The sequence below is a fragment of the Triticum aestivum genome, chromosome 6D, assembly GCF_018294505.1.
Source record: "Triticum aestivum cultivar Chinese Spring chromosome 6D, IWGSC CS RefSeq v2.1, whole genome shotgun sequence".
Taxonomy (NCBI): Eukaryota; Viridiplantae; Streptophyta; class Magnoliopsida; order Poales; family Poaceae; genus Triticum; species Triticum aestivum.
In genome coordinates this window covers 60,338,275-60,357,918 of record NC_057811.1, presented here as the reverse complement: position 1 = coordinate 60,357,918, position 19,644 = coordinate 60,338,275, and positions in this window count along the sequence as shown.

Below are 19,644 nucleotides of genomic sequence, written 5' to 3'. Positions count from 1 at the left end.
ATCGAGACGACTCTCCGGTCAATAACCAACAGCGGGATCTGGATACCCATGTTGGCTCCCACATGCTCCTCGATGATCTCATCGGATGAACCACGATGTCGAGGATTCAATCAATCCCGTATACAATTCCCTTTGTCAATCGGTATGTTACTTGCCCGAGATTCGATCGTCGGTATCCCGATACCTTGTTCAATCTCGTTACCGGCAAGTCTCTTTACTTGTTCCGTAACACATCATCCCGTGATCAACTCCTTGGTCACATTGTGCACATTATGATGATGTCCTACCGAGTGGGCCCAGAGATACCTCTCCATTTACACGGAGTGACAAATCCCAGTCTTGATTCATGCCAACCCAACAGACACTTTCGGAGATACATGTAGTGCACCTTTATAGCCACCCAGTTACGTTGTGACGTTTGGTACACCCAAAGCATTCCTACGGTATCCGGGAGTTGCACAATCTCATGGTCTAAGGAAATGATACTTGACATTAGAAAAGCTCTTAGCAAACGAACTACACGATCTTGTGCTAGGCTTAGGATTGGGTATTGTCCATCACATCATTCTCCTAATGATGTGATCCCGTTATCAACGACATCCAATGTCCATGGTCAGGAAACCGTAACCATCTATTGATCAACGAGCTAGTCAACTAGAGGCTTACTAGGGACATGGTGTTGTCTATGTATCCACACATGTATCTGAGTTTCCTATCAATATAATTCTAGCATGGATAATAAACGATTATCATGAACAAGGAAATATAATAATAACCAATTTATTATTGCCTCTAGGGCATATTTCCAACAATGAATTCTATTGTGTGATGTTTATATTCTGTGCTGTAACGTATTTTGTAACCTGTGCAAATACCAGAAAAGCAAAAAAAAAATTCCTAATATTCATAGTAGTGGCGCACCATATTGAGAATTAGTGGCGCACCAAGATAAATACCAGTGGCGCATTATCGGGCATAGTAATGGCGCAGTTGGGGCATAGGTGAAGGCAAATATAGCCCCCAGTAGTGGCGCACCATATTGAGCATTAGTGGCGCACCAAGGCTAAATACCAGTGGCGCATTATGGGGCATAGTAATGGCGCACTTGGGGGCATACGTGAAGGTAAATATGGCCCCCTAGGAGGCATAGTAATGGCACACTGTTGGGCATAGTAATGGCGCACTATGTGGTGCGCCACTATTATCTGGGATACTAATGGCGCACCAGAGGTGTGCCATTACTATTTGTTACTAGTGGCGTGTTAATAGTGGCGCACCTATAGTGCGCCATTAATAGCAAAAACTGGTGCGCCACTAACAGCCTTTTTTCTAGTAGTGGATCTTGCGTGATCGTAGGAATTTTTTTGAAATTACTGCGCTCCCCAACATCTTGTTGCCTTGTCAGTTGCGTCATGCTAGGTTATCTCAAGTTAAGATGGCCCCACTGTTTAGAAATCAGAGGAATGTCTTCACTTTTTGAGGACTCTTGAGCTTCCACAATTTTCTTGTTATCAACTGGTACATCACTATGAACCAATGCATCATACAAGGATTTGACTGAAAAGCTACCGTTCTGATGCAAATTCTATCAAAACTTGTTTGGTTCGCCTGACAACGGAATGGCCTCTAGACGGATGAGTAATTCATTTCATGCTACAAGGTGAGGCCCAAAAAGGTCCATACGGAAAAAATATTAGGGTTTTCTTGTTCCAAAACTTGTTTGATCGTGACGAATTTATGTCTGACAATCCTATACAAGTTAGGGTATTGCACCATCAATGGAGTGGCTGATACGTCTCCAACGTATCTATAATTTTTATTGTTCCATGCTATATTATATTCTATTTTGGATGTTTATTGGGATTTATTATACACTTTTATATTATTTTTGGGACTAACCTATTAACCGGAGGCCCAGCCCAAATTGCTGTTTTTTTGCCTATTTCAGTGTTTCGAAGGAAAAGGATATCAAATAGAGTCCAAACGGAATGAAACCTTCGGGAACGTGATTTTTGGAACAAACGTGATCCAGAGGACTTGGAGTCTACGTAAAGAAATCAACGAGGAGAGCACGAGCCAGGGGGCGCGCCTACCCCCTGGGCGCGCCCTCCACCCTCATGGGCCCCTCCACTACAAAAAAATACACTTCCGTGATGATACGTGTTTGTCACAGTAGGTCGCATTTTCTGTCATGCATGTACATCCATGACGATTTTATGACAGAATTAAGATAGTCATACCTGTGCTGTCGTAGAAGTGTTCCATGACATTGCCAAAATTATCAACACGGAAGTGTCCACTTCCATGACGATAAATCCCGCGTCACAGAAGTGCTTTCGTCAAGGGTGACCGACACGTGGCATCCACCGTAACGGAACGCCGTTAAGCTATCGGGTCAGGTTTTGGATCCGATAACCCGTTCACAGCCCCGACCAATGGGGATTTTCCACGTGTAAAATCATCATTGGGTGGAGGAAACACGTGACGGCTCATCGTTGGGACAGATGTCATCCACTCATTGGACAGAAGGCGCCTATGATACGTCGACACGTGGCACGGCCCAACAGAGGCCCATTCCTGTGAAAAGGCCGGCCCGTTTGACTTGGTCAAAAGGTGGCGGGCCGGCCCATGTAAAGCCTGTTAACGGCCTGTTCGCATATAGCCCATTTACAGCCCGCTAACCCAAGGCCCGTTACGCCCTATCCGAATTAGGCCCAGTAGCGTCATTTGGGCCACCCAATATGATTCCAACCCGTTTTCACTTCTCGCCCATGTATGGCCCATGACGTCTTTCGGCCCATATGAGGCCCTATGTAACTCTTGGCCTATTAACGGCCCGTGGTGAAACTGGCCCGTAATGAACAGTGTATCACTTTACACCCATTAACGGCCCGTGGTGAAACTGGCCCGTAATGAACAGTGTATCACTTTATACCCATTAACGGCCCGTTATTCCGTTGGGCCGTTTCCAGCCCATGTTATCTTTCGGCCTTCTCAGAGCCCATTTATTCTTGGGCTCATTTCCAGCATTCGTTTACTTACAGCCCGTTACTGTCATTTTCTGCTTGTGGGCCAAATTCAGCCCGTGGTTACAGTCGGCCCGTTTGTGGTCCGTTAATACATTGGGCCGTTTTCATAGCGTCATCAAATACGGCCTATTAACGATGGCCCGTTATGGTCGGCCCATGAACGGACGATTCCAACTCTAGCCCGTTTACGGCCATAATGCGGCCTGTTATTGGCCCATGTTTGGCCAATCGATCATACTGCCCGTATAAGGCCCATTGATGATACGGCCCGTAGAAGGCCCACTGTTTCTACGGCCCGTAGAAGGCCCACTGTTTCTACGGCCCGTAGGAGGCCCAGTGTCACTACAGTAAATATTAGCCCATGGTTATTGTGGCCTAGTTTTAAAAAATAGGTTATTGCAGCCACTAGCAACCACGGAAAAAGAACTACAATGACTACAAGCAAACAAATAAACAAGACAACAAGGAAATAAATAAGCAAGCAACTTACGCTAGGCTATCACGACTATCACACATATTACATCCACTGGGCATCAAAGTTCGCCAGCAGTGCAAATAAACGCGCCGACAAAAGAATATACAAAACTGAGAGCACTTCAGAAGGCACTAGGCCTAGCCACGTCGGGCCCCCCAAACAGCTGAAGAAGCTAAGTAGACCTCAGTTGTGTCAACGATAGATGCATCAACACTAGATTTAAGGCATGATGGTGCGCACGGCAGTCCTCTGACATCTTCATTGCATCTTTGACTTCAAGTCGGAGCTGAGCTGAAGCAAGCCTTTCCGCTTTAAGTTGAGACTGAAGAAGTCGAACTGATTGAGGCAGCGACTGCACAGAGGTTGTCTCACACCTGCTGGTGAGTAGCTTCAACTCACTGTCTTCATCAAGACAGGACCTTGGGGTCATCTCGCTGTCCTCAAGATGGTTTGGCTCACTATCTTCCCTAAAGTTCTGCCTGGCGTAAGAGATACGAGTCTGAAAGAGAAACAAGGAGACACGTAACAGGTTTTACAATTATATAAGTAAATAAATGGATCTGTTCTGCATAAGGAACATGTTTTTACAACTACAATTTGAAACTGGTAGTTGTTGCAAACATCCAATCAGATGTAAACAGCAAAGCAAACAGAAGTGGAGGAAATGATGCCTATCCAAATCTATACTAGAACAAAGTTTGAAGGCTTGAGAAGGATGAACTTACATTACATGTTAACACGGGCTGGACAAAGCCCTTTTCCACGTTGATGGAAGGATAATTCAATAAATTCCCCAAAGAAAATTCTTTATAAGCGTTGCCATTATTCTACATTTTGCAAAGAGTAAATATAGATCAAATAATATTGGAAGAAACAGAGGATAATGAAGCTCAGGTGCAGACTGATGATACATAATCAAATAGCAATTAATTAAGTACAGCGTTACAAGGGAAAAGGGAGAGAGGTACTGACAAGAGCAATGCAGAGCCCATTATTGTTTTGAGATCGTATGATCCTTTGAGCAAGGAGATTCATCTGAAATTAGTTTTCATACAAGAGAGAAGGTAAGGCACAAGCAGAAATTTAGGAGTTCAAATTTTGAATTGATATCATAGACAGTACCTGACGCTGGGCTCCCAGCTGTTCTAATAGGGGTTTGTCCACTGGAGTAGGGGTAAAGTGTGGTACAGTTGGGCCTGTGTTTTCTGTGGCTGCTGATCTATCTGATTTAACAGGTATTACTACCTTTTCCAAATACCTAGTTTGTACTCCTTGAGGATCTGCACTCACCCTCTTCCTTTTGGACATCTATTACGAAAGAACAACATTTGACTGGAAAAACATAGTGTGACGACACATGGAATAGGTACAGAAAATGGATAGGTATGGCATATACTCATATATGATGCTTAAACTAAGCAGATGGTGTAACAAAGTAGAAGTAATGCAAGAGGTCAGATGCAAAATATGTGCGACCAATACAACTTTGCAAAGTTAGAGCAAGCACCTTGATGGGTGAATAAGATAGGCCATCCTCCACCATGCCAAGTTTGTTAGCCAGTGGATCGTTCCACAATATTCCTCTCGTGCGCCCATTCTCATATTCATTTTGATAATGTTCAATATCTGACATGCATGAAAACATAAAAACAAGTGAGATTTTCTTTGTAATGCAGAAGTGATTCTAATCCAATACTGCCTCCCTGTAAACCCCTTTTTGCTATCTCTGCAATTCTTTTAAAAGATGCCATGCATGCTGTAATTTGTTGTGTGCATTAATATAATGTGGCCTACTACTCAAAATATGAGAGCTCCAGAAGTGATGACACTTCGCAGATGATAGCTTCAACATATAGTAAAGAAGAACAAGTCGACCTGACCTGACAGATTCAAAATATACTAAGGGAGAACAACTCGACCTGACCAGTCGACTGCAAGAGAAGAGTATCATCTTAAAGAAGAGCAGAAGAGCAAGCAAATTGATGATATTACAAGTCTTTCAATACAATGTCGGTTTGCCACCCATGATGAACCAGAGCGCACAGAGAAATACTATTCTTTCCGGTCTCTCCATATGTGGCTCACATGCATTTCGAAACTAAAGTAGGAACATTTAGCTAACCAATTAAACATCTCTCAGTTTACTAATATCAGCAATAATATCATATATGAATTTGTACAACTAAGCTTGTTTAGCTCGATGGGTGGAGCAGTGCTATTACGACACGAACCACGTAGGCTGATTGTGGTCATCATAAAATGGGGAAAACATAAGCATGATGAGTACAGTGTTGACCGTGGCAGTGGGATGGCAGATCTGAAGCTGCAAACCGCGCAAAGGGTAGTTAGCAACCGATGTTTGCTTTGAAATAACAACTAAGATTTGGTATGGACTAGAAAGTACGGTCAACAAGTGACAAAGAAATGCAATTATGCTATCTCTCTATATGCCGCGACATGCATTTGGAAACTCAAGTGGGACCTTTAGCTAACCAATTAAATGTGTCGGTTAACTAATATCAGTATCATATCACAATCATATTTGAAAAAAACTAAGCTTTCGAATTCTGAGTGTTGTGTTGTTTAGCTTGAAGGGTGGAGTAATGCTAGTACGACAGAAAGCACCTACGCAGATCATAGTAGAGTAGATAAAACGGGAAAACCCTAAGCATCAAGAGAAAAATCAGGAAAGTGGAACTAGCTGGACCAGTGGGTGGCGCACATGCTTTTCGAAACGAATATAGGAACATTAGGTGACCAATTAAACGCTCTCTGTTTTAGTGATATGAGCATCATATCAGATTCGTACTTCAACACGTAAGCTTTGGGTTGAGGTCTTGAGGAGCAGTGCTAGCACGCACGAAGCACCTACGATGATGGTAGTGAATATAAAGGGGGGAAACCATAAGCTTTACGAGTATAGTGCCCGTGCCATGGCGGATCTGAAGGTGCAAACCGGACAAAGTTACTTCGCAACCAATGTTTGCTTTCAACTAGCCACTACGATCTGGTACGGACAAGAAAAGTACAGTAAACAAATTACAATCTATTTTCCGGGTGAGATCAATAACTTAAGCACATATGGAAGAGTAACACCTCTCTTGCGACGCCGTGTAGGCCTATGCTGATACGTTGAGGGTGCTGCAGGTGCGATGGCTGTCGGCGGCGGGGAAGAAGACTTTAGATGGCAGACGGCCGGGTCAAGGGATATATCCTGTTGCCGTGGACGAGGCGGTCGTAGGAGTGGCAACAACAAGGTGGACGACGGCGCCGATGAAGCGAGAGGAGGCGATGAAAGGATCCTGGTCCAGCGCCGTGGATGAGAGACGTCCATCTCTTGCAGTGGACGACAGGGTAGGGGTAGCGGCTCCGGCAAGGTGGAGGATGGGGTGGCGGACGGAGGAGGCTGGCCGCAGTGCGGAGGTTGTCGTGCCACCGACGGTGTATGAATGGGGAAATGGAGGGGAGGGGGGATCTCAAACTTTGGGACGCGCTTCTCTGAAATGGGGGAAAGTTACGAACTTATCCCCCATTTAAAATTTCGGACATTGCGTCGGTTGGGGATAGGACGGTAATCTCGCATCTCCCAAATATTTGCCGGTAACTATTTCGGGCGAGGAGAGGGTGTTTTGCCGCCCACGGTTGGCGCCCACGGTGTATGAACGAGGCTGACAGGTAGGGCGGTTGTGTCACGTCTGATGGAAGTTACACATCTGCCCCTATTTAAAATATTAGCCTACATCGATTTCGGACGAGGAGAGTTTGTTTTGCCGCCCACCGTGTATGAATGGGGAAATGGAGGAAGAGACACATGTCTTTTGGACGAGCTTGAATCAAATGTGTTTTGCCGCCCACGTTTGGCGCCCACCGTGTCTGAATGGGCTCAGAGGCCGTCGTGTCACGTCTGATTGAAGTTACTAGTCTACCCCTATCGACAGCAGTGTAAATCCGATCGATAAGGATGTCAAGTGTCAGGGGTAGACAGTAATTTCCATCTCGCAAACACTTGCTTCGGGCAGCCCACAAATTATAGTGGGTGTTTAGCCGCTTCGTTCAAAACTTGGGAGAATTAGCATTCACGTTTGCCCTGGGACCTGGCAAACTAAATTCAAATCCAATTTGTATTCGATTACGAATATCCACAGATAATTATACGTTTTGTTATTTATTTCTTCAAAACCACAACAAAGATTTATTCCACCTTTATATATGATTATGATTTAGAAATGTCGTGATCTTCGAATTCAGTAGGTTGGATACACTCTGAGTCAAACATTTATTTCATCCAATACAATATGCTCACACGAAAAACAGTTCACCTTATGTCAATCATACAAGTACTGAGGATTACCTCGCCTAAAAAATTCGGATCATTACAACACATGGACAACATAGGGGTCTTGCAACATAATCCATTCAGAGACATGACACAACATGCAAGTACAATAATCTAATGACAATTTCAACTGGTATCTAAAGAAGAACCGGGATTACCTTGGGCTTCAGATAGCAGAAACAGCAGGACCTCCTCCGTCTTCAAATGCAACATTCTTACTTCCTCGAATTCTTGGGTTGCTTGCATAATGCGTGCCGCTAATTCCGTAATTTCCAGCCTCAAGATAAAGATTACCTCATTCATGGCAGCCACACCATCTCTTTCTGCCTCTAGTAGAGCCTCAAGCACTATAATATCTGTGCTCAGACTGCTCTCCGGCGGTGTTGCCTCTGAACTGCTACCATTTGGTAACATGGATGGCGCACTGCTTCCACAAATAGATTCTGGGGTTGTACATTGTGTCCTACTGTGAACAGCATCCTGAAAGGTTTCTGTTGGACATCAGTAAGAGATAGTTATCGTATGATCCAGGCAGTAAGCTTACATGGTAAACGACGGACGGATTATTGCCGAGCATGGCAAACTATATTTAAATGGTTCGAAGCAGCATCAGCCGAAAGGAAATTAAAATGGTAAGATGAAACTAGGGATGTAAGTGGCAAATAAACGACATCCGCCAGTCCCATCTAGTTAGTTTTTGCTACCTCCCTAGTTCATTTTTCTCAAAAAACAAAAACTCTTTTGAACTATCATACCACTAGTGGACTTTAATCGGGATTAAACGGGACCCAGTTGACATCCCTAGTTGAAAGGGAGTGTACAACCGCTATATTTAAGTTGCCAAGGCATCTAAGCAGTTGAAATAATCTGAGAAAGCACTTACAGTGTGGCCTCATACAAACTACGAAGACAGTCTTGTGATAAAGTTGAGAGGAAAAGTTAAGGACTCAAATGAAATAGGAATGCATTGATTTACGATAGTACAGTAGGCACTCCTGACATATTGGCCAACTCAGGTATAGCGTAACAACAAATAAGCAATTGAATCAAGCAATACAGCAAAGCAGACAACTGAACTATTTTTAATTCGGTAGGATTACACGTTGAGGGCACAAGCCAAGAAAGCATCCCACTCGCATTACATTTCACATGTACTAAAACACACTGGCTTACCATATGTTGCTGTGAAGCCTAGTTGCTGTTGCAATGTTCTTTGAAGATATCGTCAGCATCCCGTGGTTGCAAATCTAGTTGTTGTAGTTTATTCTGCACCATCTATTTAGGTAAAATTAATTTTAATCACATGCACTGGTCCGAATTGATCATAAATGGTTCATCTAAACTAATGAAAGAAGGGTGTGTGCATACATGACAATATATCTGCTTCCCTCTATTTTTATGCTTGTTCGAGGTGCCAGCCCCAAAAGAACAAATATTTTGCTTGATGGGGTTGGTAGCTCCATAATTAATAGAAGCATCAAATTAGTCATGCAACTTGGGAAGATCAAGAACACACAAACAAGTAATGAACAGAGGCTCGGAGCAGTGATGTAATAGCTAGCATCAGAAAATGTAGGGTAAAACGAACAAAAAGCAGCGGAACCACATGCTAGTTTGCTGATGTGTAATTAAGCATAGAGAACATTAAGCAGTCTGATGGAACCAACAGGTGGCATCAGAACAAAACTAAAGCATATTAACTATATGTGCACTGATATGTAATTTAGCACATGTAACATGTTCACTGCCAGAAGTATGGCCCTACAGGTGCAAGCAGAATAACGCGTCTCATGAAAAACTGAATGATGCCCTGAAGAAATTCAAAGGTGCGGTGCGTATGCTAGGAAAGTGAACGTAGGCGCCGGCCGTTGGATAATAATACCTGATTCTCGGCGGCGTATGGGTATCGTTGTCATACTTGATAGCTAAGGATCGTCGATGGTGCTCGTGTTGCAGTTGAGTTTGGGCCGGCTGTCGCCGTCGCTGAAGAGGCTCCGGTGCTACAGTTGCGGCGCCTGTCGACATACAAGAAAGCTCATCTGTGGTAAGTGAACAGTTGCACGATAAAGAGAAAAACCGAAGGAGTACAAATCGAAATAACCTGATGAGGCTGCAGTGTCGGTAAAGCAGGGCCGGTGGAGTTGAATATGGCATCCATGGAGCGGGTCCGGTGCAGTGGACGAAGGCTTCGGCGTGCGCGTTGTACAGTGCTTTCGGTGAGGCGGATCTGTTGCGGCGGACGAGGGCTTGTATGAAGGGCCAGCGAAGGGGAGGACGAGGGAGTCAGTGAAGGGCCTACGCTGTGGTGGACGAGGGCGCCGGTTAAGCAGATCCGGTGCAGTGGACCATGATGGTGGCCAAGGAGATCTGGAGCGGTGGACAAGCCAGTCGCTGAAGCGGCTCCGGTGAAGTGGTGAGTTGGCAGTTGGGGGTTCCAAGGTGCGGAAGGTAGATCCGGCGGGGTGTGAGGTCCACCGCTGCGGCGGAGGACTAGATTCGGTGGCTTGCCGTGGTTGGGGGGGGGTCGGGGAGGGGAAGGGGAGGGGCTCTAGGGAAGAATGTTGGGGGCAAAGAGGGGAAAACAATGGAGTTACCAAAGCAGCCCTTTTCCGTTCATGTGGCAGGGGTAAAACAGGAATATCGCAGGGCTAAACTTTCGGGCGCGTGATATTTCGCTGTGAGCGGGAAGTTTGAAAGCTTTTGGCACCTAAATTATAAGTATTCTGCTCTCGTACGGCCGACTATGATATCATGGCCGACAATTTGTTTGTTTTGCACGCAAAAAAAATGTGCAAGTTTTGAAAGTCAATGTCTCCAACTCGAAACTTAGATTGTCCATTCAATTCAAATATGGATCATTGAGCTATTACAAGCAAATGCCATCATACGGTCCAATTCAAATGAAATTCCAAATGTGTTTATCCTAAATATGATGACAAAAGCAAAAATGTGTATGTGTATGAATAAAGTGGATGATTATAAAGTTTGAACATGCCCGTATGTGTATATCTCTAGGTTTGATAAATGAATTTGAAATCACGAAATCCCGGCTTAAAAAATGTACCTCTGTTTAAATGAATTACAAAAGCTAATGATGGAGTCGAATTCCAAAATTCCAATCTTAGGTTTGTAATTCTGGTACATCAAGGTATATCACGCATGTTCAAAAGTATCGTTATCTCATAGTACAAACTGTGAAACAAATTGATCAACCATGAGTGCACAATATCTCAATTACGCTAAAGTCCCTCAAATATAGACACCTCACTCTTTATCTGAAGTCAACCCCCCCACCACACACACACACACATAGAGAAGTCGTCCTCTCCCCCAAACACCAACACACGAGCACATTAACACCCCTCTCTCTTGTAAAGTCCGGACCCCAACATAGGTCTCTATCACTTTGTCTCTCGGGCATGCACACATCTCTTCCCTCACTCTCTAGGTCTCCCGCTATCTCTCTTACCCAAGCACACGCACTATGTAGAGTGTATATTTCCCATACACACAAAACGTCGCCCCCAAACGTCTATCTCCCTAGTTATGTGGTTCTCGCGCACTCACCTCACACACCATCCCCACTGCAAACAAGCACACTTTGTCTCCTTGTGCACCACTCTCCTCTTTCTATCTCTCCCACATGCGGACCCGCCCCAGCTCCTTCCCTGTATACATATATGTCGTGACTCTTTGCATAGCTCCCTAATGTATAATCGTTCTCGATTTCGCACATTGTTCTCTACACCATCTATTCTAGATCTCTCATGAAGTCCCTATCACACACACGATGACTCGCTTCCCTTGCGTCTCCGTTCATAGGCCAATTTCGGGCAACATCAACATTGTCTCCCTATCTATACGCCATTTATGGACACAAACGATCCCTCTCGCCCCCTCTCTTCCTCTCTCTCTCTCTCTCCGTCGCTAGCTCTCTCTTTCTCTCGCTCTCACACCCCTCTCCCACACACACACTCGATCTCTCTTCCAAATAGTCTGCTCCCCCCGCCCGCACCCGTGCTATCTCGCTACTACACATGTCACACCATTCCCCCTTCCCTTATACTAGGTTTACATCATCAATGGTCTCTCTACTCCACATACACTCTCTCCCTCTCACACACAAACGCGTGCACAAACACACACAGACACACACAAACACCCATTTATCTGGATCCTCATCTCTCCTCATGTCCGCATGTGTATCTCACACACTCACTCTCTAATTATGTATATGTGTCTCCACGTTACACAACACAAAGCCCCATGTACATGTCTCTCTCTATCCTCCACACACATAGACACAAAGAATCTGTTATCATTGCCTCAGTCTCTAACATATCACACACACACACACTGTCTCTCTCTCTCTCTCGCAAACACGCTCAACAAGGGTTTCCCCATGAATAACTTATCATCTATTCATCAATAGTCGTGGCAGTACGGCGAACACGAGACATGAAAAAGAATAAATCTACACATGCTTAGACCACCTAGTATGACTACTAGGACTAGAGCAAGCCAAAAAGCGCGCCGCCGTCACCCCCTCCTTGTTGACGACGGGAAAATCTTTGTTTTACACAGTCGAGAAGTCATTGTGCTAAGGCCCCACATGCCGAGGCGTTGAATAGAATGTAGATGCTAGTTTACGGAAGCAAGTATCGATAATACGTTTGTATCTCCATACTTATATTTCTTCTCTTATAAAAAACCGAGTTGGTGATGATGGTATGTGTGCCATCTTGCAATATAGACCGTCCGATCTATATCTGACGGATGGAAATTAAACTAAAAGATACCCGCACCCCTCTCCACATTTGCAGACAAGGCCTTCCCTCGTTCATCCTTATCTCCAACGAACCTCATTGTTGAGCAATTAAGAAAGGAAGCCTCTAGAACAAACTGGCCTGGTGGCCGCTGCCGGCGTCGTCAATCCCCATGCCTCCACTCAGTTCGACCACCAACCACCACCACACCCCACTCCTCTTCACCTTATCTCATATTTCTCGAGATATCATTAGTTTTTACACATGGGATTACTCCCGCAAGGGTCAATCACAACAAGTGTTTTATAAAAAAATGCATCTTGATGTTCCGTGCAATGCACGGATCTTGCTAGTACTCCTACACAAGACTAAGTTGGTGATGCTGGTGTGTCTGCCATCCGTCGTTTCTGACCATTAGATCTACATCTAACGATTGTGAGGTAAGTTGTTGCCTTTTCTCACCAACATCCCACTTGTCTACCAATTTACAGAAAAACCCATAATTAGTATCTTAAAACCAACCACATCCCTCCCTGACCTCACCAAAACAACCCAAGGAATATATTCTAATTGAAACATAATATATCTCTAGTGACATATGTATATCAAAATTAGAGTGTTTTGTACCAAGTTTGTGAATAAGTATTATTCTAATTATGATTCGTTGCAACGGACATGAACATTGCTAGTATTTCCAACCATGCATTTTTTTCCTAGTATTCCATAGTTTCGAGTTTTCCATCAAGATATTAGTCACTCATGGTTGATATTTACTTTCAATCATGTACACATATGCACTATGTAACTAGCCTTGCTTAGTGGCTTCCAAAGCTTAACTTTCACTCCTACTTACAATATGTAGAGTATTTAACAAAAAACTACCACTTTCAACCAGCCCTAGGAAGAATCTATTGTACAAAAAATAGCAAAAACATACCCAAAATTTCTTAATCCACGCCAAAAACTACCTAGTACTCCTACCGATTAGGTTCGTTTAAACCCATTTATGACAGGGTTGGCCCACATGTCCGTGCTGAGAGGCAGCTTAAACCAACACATTTTGTTTGACCGTTGACACGAGGGACCCACATCTGACCTTCTATCCTGTTATTCCCCCTCAAATCATTATTTTTCCTGAACATTACTTCAAATAGTACTGATACGTGTTCGTCGGTGGCGCCGGTGATGAGCGAGTTGGCCGCCGCCCCGCCGGACGGGCCGGACGCCGCGCTGGCCTCCGCACAGGTTGGCAGGCTGGCCCGAGCGTGACTCACGAGCGAGCAAGCCGCCGCGCTAGCCTTCGCTCGAGCCAGATGGCTGGCCTTAGCGCGGCGCGCGCGAGCAAGCCGCCGCGCTGCCGTGCCAATCTAGCTAGCAAACCTTGCAGATAAGCAGCTGGACGGAGCTATCTTGGCTAGCTAGCGGCCGCGAGCGTCGGACGGAGCTGGCATCCGGGCTGCCGCAACATGGGCTCCGCACCGCCGGCGGTTTTGAGCTCGCCTTCTGCCGGCGGCGGTAGCTGCGTCCCATGGCCGAGGATGACTAGGTGGACGGGCCGGAGGTAGGAGGTCACTCGAGGATTTTTGTTGGTAAGAGCATGTACAATGGTTGATAAGGTAGTCTTATCTTAAGTCTGCCACGTATGCAAGTGGTAGTAGTTTCTTGGCATTTTAGTGGTTTTTGCATTATTAGAGCAAGTACAGTAGAGCTGAGTCAGCGGGCTATAAGAAATAAACTAGTATATTTCTGCTTAGTTGGAGGAAAGAGAAGATGAGAGAGAAGGTAAGCGGGCTCTTCGTGAAGAGCCAGCTCTAGCACGTGCTCCTAGGCACTTTGTGAGAATGAGAAGTGGGCCACACAATAAAAAAGTAGTACACTCTTTTGATCTATTATTGTACATGTTGGCTATAAGATGGGCTGTAGATGACATGGCACTGGCTTATAGCCAGCAGCTGGCTATGCTATTAACCATGCTCTTAGGGGTTTCTTGTAAGAACAATGTACGTACTACTAGCGACAAAAGGCGATTCTAGGTTGCGTTGTACTCCAACGAGTACTACTAGTGGTCGCGGGAGTGTATACCTCGTTTTGTGGGTTCGATCCCGGCCGAACGCACGGCGACCTTTTAAAAAAAATAGTACTACTACACTTCACTGCGAGCCAATATTTTACACGGGTAGTTTGAGTTTTGAAGTCAAACGAATGTGCGGCCCCACAATCTGGGTGCACTGGACAGCCTAGCCACGTGAACGGGTTTTCCTTCCCAGCATCCCGTGGCTCGCGTGTTCGCCCTAGCCGCACCTCGCTTGCAGCTTCCAGCTAGTAGCATATTTAAACTAGCGCCTCCCAATTAAGCCCGAGGAGCCGGAAAAGCCCGGCGGGGCATTGGGAACTGTGCAATATGGCTCTGTACGTAAAGTGCTCTACTACTACTCTATAGCTTGTGGTGTTGCACGCATGGACTTCACTCCATTATCGGCTCTACTATAAAAGAAATTCCTCTTGACGTGTGTTTTTTGAAACGGAGGCAAAAGCTTTGCTTCATCTCATTCATAAAGAAGGAACTACTAACAAAGTTCGACGAGATCCATTACACCTCCACAGATGGAAGCGAAAAGCCTAGTCTCGCTGTATCAAATATCTCAAATGTTCTGCCCCCGCAGTAACCGTCGCTGATAAACAGGCTGCTAGTGTGTGCGTGAGAGGAGCGGCTGAGTAGGCCAGCTACGTGAGAGGAGCGGCTGAATAGAGCACCGAGAGTACCCACTAGGCCACTACACAGGTGTACTTCCCCTGCATTGATAGTACAGCGATGGTTCTAGAGAACAGTAGTACCCTGCACTTCCAACTGTAGCTCCTTGGCCCTGAGATTCAAGAGTTCAAAACTGGTGCACTATACTAGACTAGACTAGAAGTACACTACATCGCACTACTAGTTGAGAAAAGTAGTACTAGTACTGCTACAGTACGAGTACGTACTCCTCCATCACATAATGTAAGACGTTTTTTGACACTAGTTGGCGTGTACAAAAAATGGCAAAAACATACCCAAAATTTCTTAATCCCGCCAGGAGGGGCCGGGTTACTCATATGGTCACTGCCAGAAGCCCGGCGCCAAGCTTAAAGACGGTGGGCCAAAGATGGGCTTAAGACCCGGATATGGCTTAAGGCCCGTAGTTACAATCATTATTATGGTAGAACTTGTAGTGTAAGGCAAGAATAGTTGAGAGTCCGAGCCGGACACTCTTATGAGCCGGCCGGGACTCTGAGAGCTGCAGGGCGTCAACCTCCCTATATAAAGGGACGACCCGGCAGCAGTTCAAGGGCGACAACAATCTCATCGAGAGCCGGGCATAGCAGTTTAGCTCCCTGGTTGTCGAAACCCTAATCAATACCACATCAAACTGGACGTAGGCTTTTACCTTCACCGTAAGGGGCCGAACCAGTATAAATCCTCGTGTTCCTTGTCCCGCATTAACCCCTTCAAGCTTCCTAGCTGTGATGGCTCCACGACTAAGTCCTAGCTCAAGGACATCTGCCGTGACAATTCCACGACAGTTGGCGCCCACCGTGGGGCCAGCGCACGGTGGATTTGAGTTCTTGAAGGGCAGCTTCGAAGGGCTCAAGGGATACGCTGTGGGCCGGATGACCAAGAGTCGTCGCGGCAAGCTCAACATCGATGATACAAACTGGGGCCCCGACGCCGGCTCAATTGAGTACGGGTACCGGGTCCCCTTCGGCGGAATTCATGTTTTCATTGGCAAGATTGGTGAGCCGGGCCCTGAGCCGGGTCTCTGCGCCGATCTCATTGAGACGGCTCAGCGTGCACAACCCGCCCGAGCCCGGCCTGCCTTAAGGCGCGCGTTTGTGGGATGTATCCATGGAGGGCCCTCTGATCTATCTGGGTCTGGTGATGAGGCGGCCGCCGGCTCTGACGGCGAGTCAGCCACCGATGAGTCAAACTCGTTATATCAACTTCAAGATGGCAGGCTCATGGGTTGTTCCGATGGTGACAGTATTCCGGACCCGTTTGAGCCGCCAAGTCAGGTTGGGGTCTTTATGGCTGGCGCGCAGCCTGTTCAGAACCCCGCTGCTGGAGCAGGAAACCCGGTGCCTTCTCCGGCTCAGGTGCTGATGGACCTCACAGACAAGATGACGGCCCTGTTAACCGCCACGGTTGACCCGGCAGATCAAGCTCAGCATGATGCGGAGGTGGCACAGTTAAAATTGGATCTAGTGAAAGCTAAGGAGGAGCTTGCAGCGGAAGGGATCAGGATGGCTGCAGAGAGGGCGGCTCTCGAGGCCCAAACTCAGTTGATCCAGGCGCGGTCCTTCCAACTCACGATGGATCAGAACGCGTCCAATGAGGTCATGAGAAGGAGGCATCAAAAGACCCAATCTCGACTCCCTCCGATTTATGATCCACGCAATCTCTTCAACACGCCAGGTGCAGGGTCTAGTAACCCGTCAGGGGTCATAGTGCCCGGGTCTGGAACCCCTATTCAGCCAATGGTGATGGGGCCTCCCCAGGTGCCCCCTGCCCCGCCTCAGTACGTGCCAATACCCCCGGGTCATTATAATAACCCACTGGAGAACATGGTCGCTGCGGCAGCCCGGCTGGCGGCTCTCCCAGTCAACGACGACTCTCCGACGGCTATTGAAACCCGCCTGGTCAGGGAACTCCTTCAGACAACACTGGCGCAGCAAGAGGCGTACTCCTACAGCCGGGACAGGATCCACTCGACCCCTCGGCCAGGCCAGAGCCCGAGTTACAGGCGGCACATGGTCTCAGCAACCGGCTCAAGTAACGTCCGACGCCATGACCCGCCCCCTGGCCACAGCCCGGTTCATAATGGAGCCTTTCACGCAGCAGACCAGGACAGAGCACGGCAAGAGGCGGAGCAAATGCCTCAATTGACGGCTTACCAGACCCCCCCGGCTTATCCGACGACTTCCGTCGACGTGGGTATCCCCACCAGGACTGGGGGTGTCCCTTGTTTAGTACCAGCTATCCGCAATGAGCGTCTACCCAAGGACTTCAAAGGCCCTAGGAAGGTGCCTAATTACACAGCTGACTTACAGCCTACAGCCTGGATCGAGAGTTATGAGATGGCTATGGAGCTGCTGGAGGTCAGTGAGGCGGCCATGGCTAAGTATTTCACCATGATGTTAGATGGGACTGCCCGCCCTTGGTTGAAAGGGCTACCACCGAACTCCATTGGGTCTTGGGCTGAGCTGAAAGCCCGGTTCATCCAAAACTTCAAAGATACCTGTAGGCAGTCTATGTCAATTGTGGATTTGACTAACTGTAAGCAGCAGGAGGGTGAGTCTACGACACATTGGGTTCGCCGGGTTAAGGAGATCATACACTCGTCAGACAAGATGGATGCCAGCTCAGCGGTTTTAATGCTGGAGCAGAATTGTCATTTTGTGCCCCTGAAGAGGAAACTCGGGCGGCTTAAGCGCGACTGCAGTGATATGGGTACACTAATGGCGGCTCTTGTCAAGTACGCCGATTCTGATGGTACCAAGGATCCCCCTTCAGATGATGAAAGGACAGGGAAGGGAAAGAAGAACGGCAATGGCAAGGGTCCTCAGTTTAACCCGGGGAACTAAGGAGGAGGCAAGCACAAGGCCGATGGCAGCCTAGAGTTTGTAGCCAACGCCAGCTCACAAGGTAATAACCAGCGACGCAAAGGGAGGCCCCCTCCCCGAGGCGGCGGGTCAGGTCCGACGCTGGAGCAGCTGTTGAATGAACCTTGTCCAAGGCATGGCTCTAGAGAGAAGCCAGTGACTCATCTGTGGAAGGATTGTGCAATCATGAAGGCCTTTAAGAATTACAATGGCCCGGGCGGCGGCTCAGGCGCCGGCGGCTTTCATGGCCCGGGCGGCGGCTCAAATTCCGGTCCTCAGAACGGTCAAGGGGGCTTTAATCAGCAGTCTGGCCAGGGTCATCAACAGCAGCAGGGGGGTTATCAGACCAATCCAAAGCAGCTTAGCGGTGGACAGTATCATGTGTTTACCACCAGTCTGTGTAAGCGAGATCAGAAGCTTCATAAGAGGGCAGTGAATGCTGTTGAGCCGGCGGTCCCACGCTACTTGCGGTGGTCTGAGCAGCCTATAGTGTGGAGTAGGGAGGATCACCCTCCCCGGGTGGATAACCCGGGCCACTTGGCCTTAGTGGTGGCTCCTCAAGTGGGAGGATATAAGTTCACCAAGGTGCTCATGGATGGAGGCAGCAGCATCAACATCCTCTATTATGAGACTTTTCGCCGTATGGGGTTGGTTGATAAGAATCTCAGCCAGTCAAACACTATCTTCCATGGTGTGGTACCTGGTAAGTCGGCTTATCCAGTCGGCAAGATTGAGTTGGAAGTGGCCTTTGGTGATGAGAACAACTACAGGGTGGAGAAATTGACCTTTGAGGTAGTCAAGATAAGAAGTCCATACCATGCTATATTTGGACGACCGGCTTACGCCAAGTTCATGGCACGGCCGTGTTATGTGTAGTTATAGCTCAAGATGCCGGGTCACAATGGGACCATTACGGTCCACGGCAGCCGGAAAGTGGCTCTGGAGTGTGAGGAAGGCGATGCGGCTTATGCAGAATCTGTTTGTACTACAGAGGAGTTGAAGTTTTACAAAGACAATGTTGACCCAACAGATATGACCTCTCTGAAAAAGCCGACTACGGAGCAGGAGCCGGCGATGAAATTTAAGTCAGCTGATGAGACTAAACTTGTTGATTTCATTCCAGGAGACTCATCTCAGCAATTTAGCATCAGTGCCAATCTGGATCCAAAATAGGAAGGCGCGCTCATCGAGTTCATCCGTGAGAATAGGGACATCTTCGCATGGAAACCTTCTGACATGCCAGGTGTACCTAGAGAGCTCGCTGAGCACACTCTCAATGTTGATCCGAAATTTAAGCCGGTCAGGCAGTTCCTTCGGCGGTTTAATGAAGAGAGGCGGAAGGCCATTGGTGAAGAGGTGGCCCGGCTCTTGGCGGCCGGGTTTATTGTTGAAGTCTTTCACCCA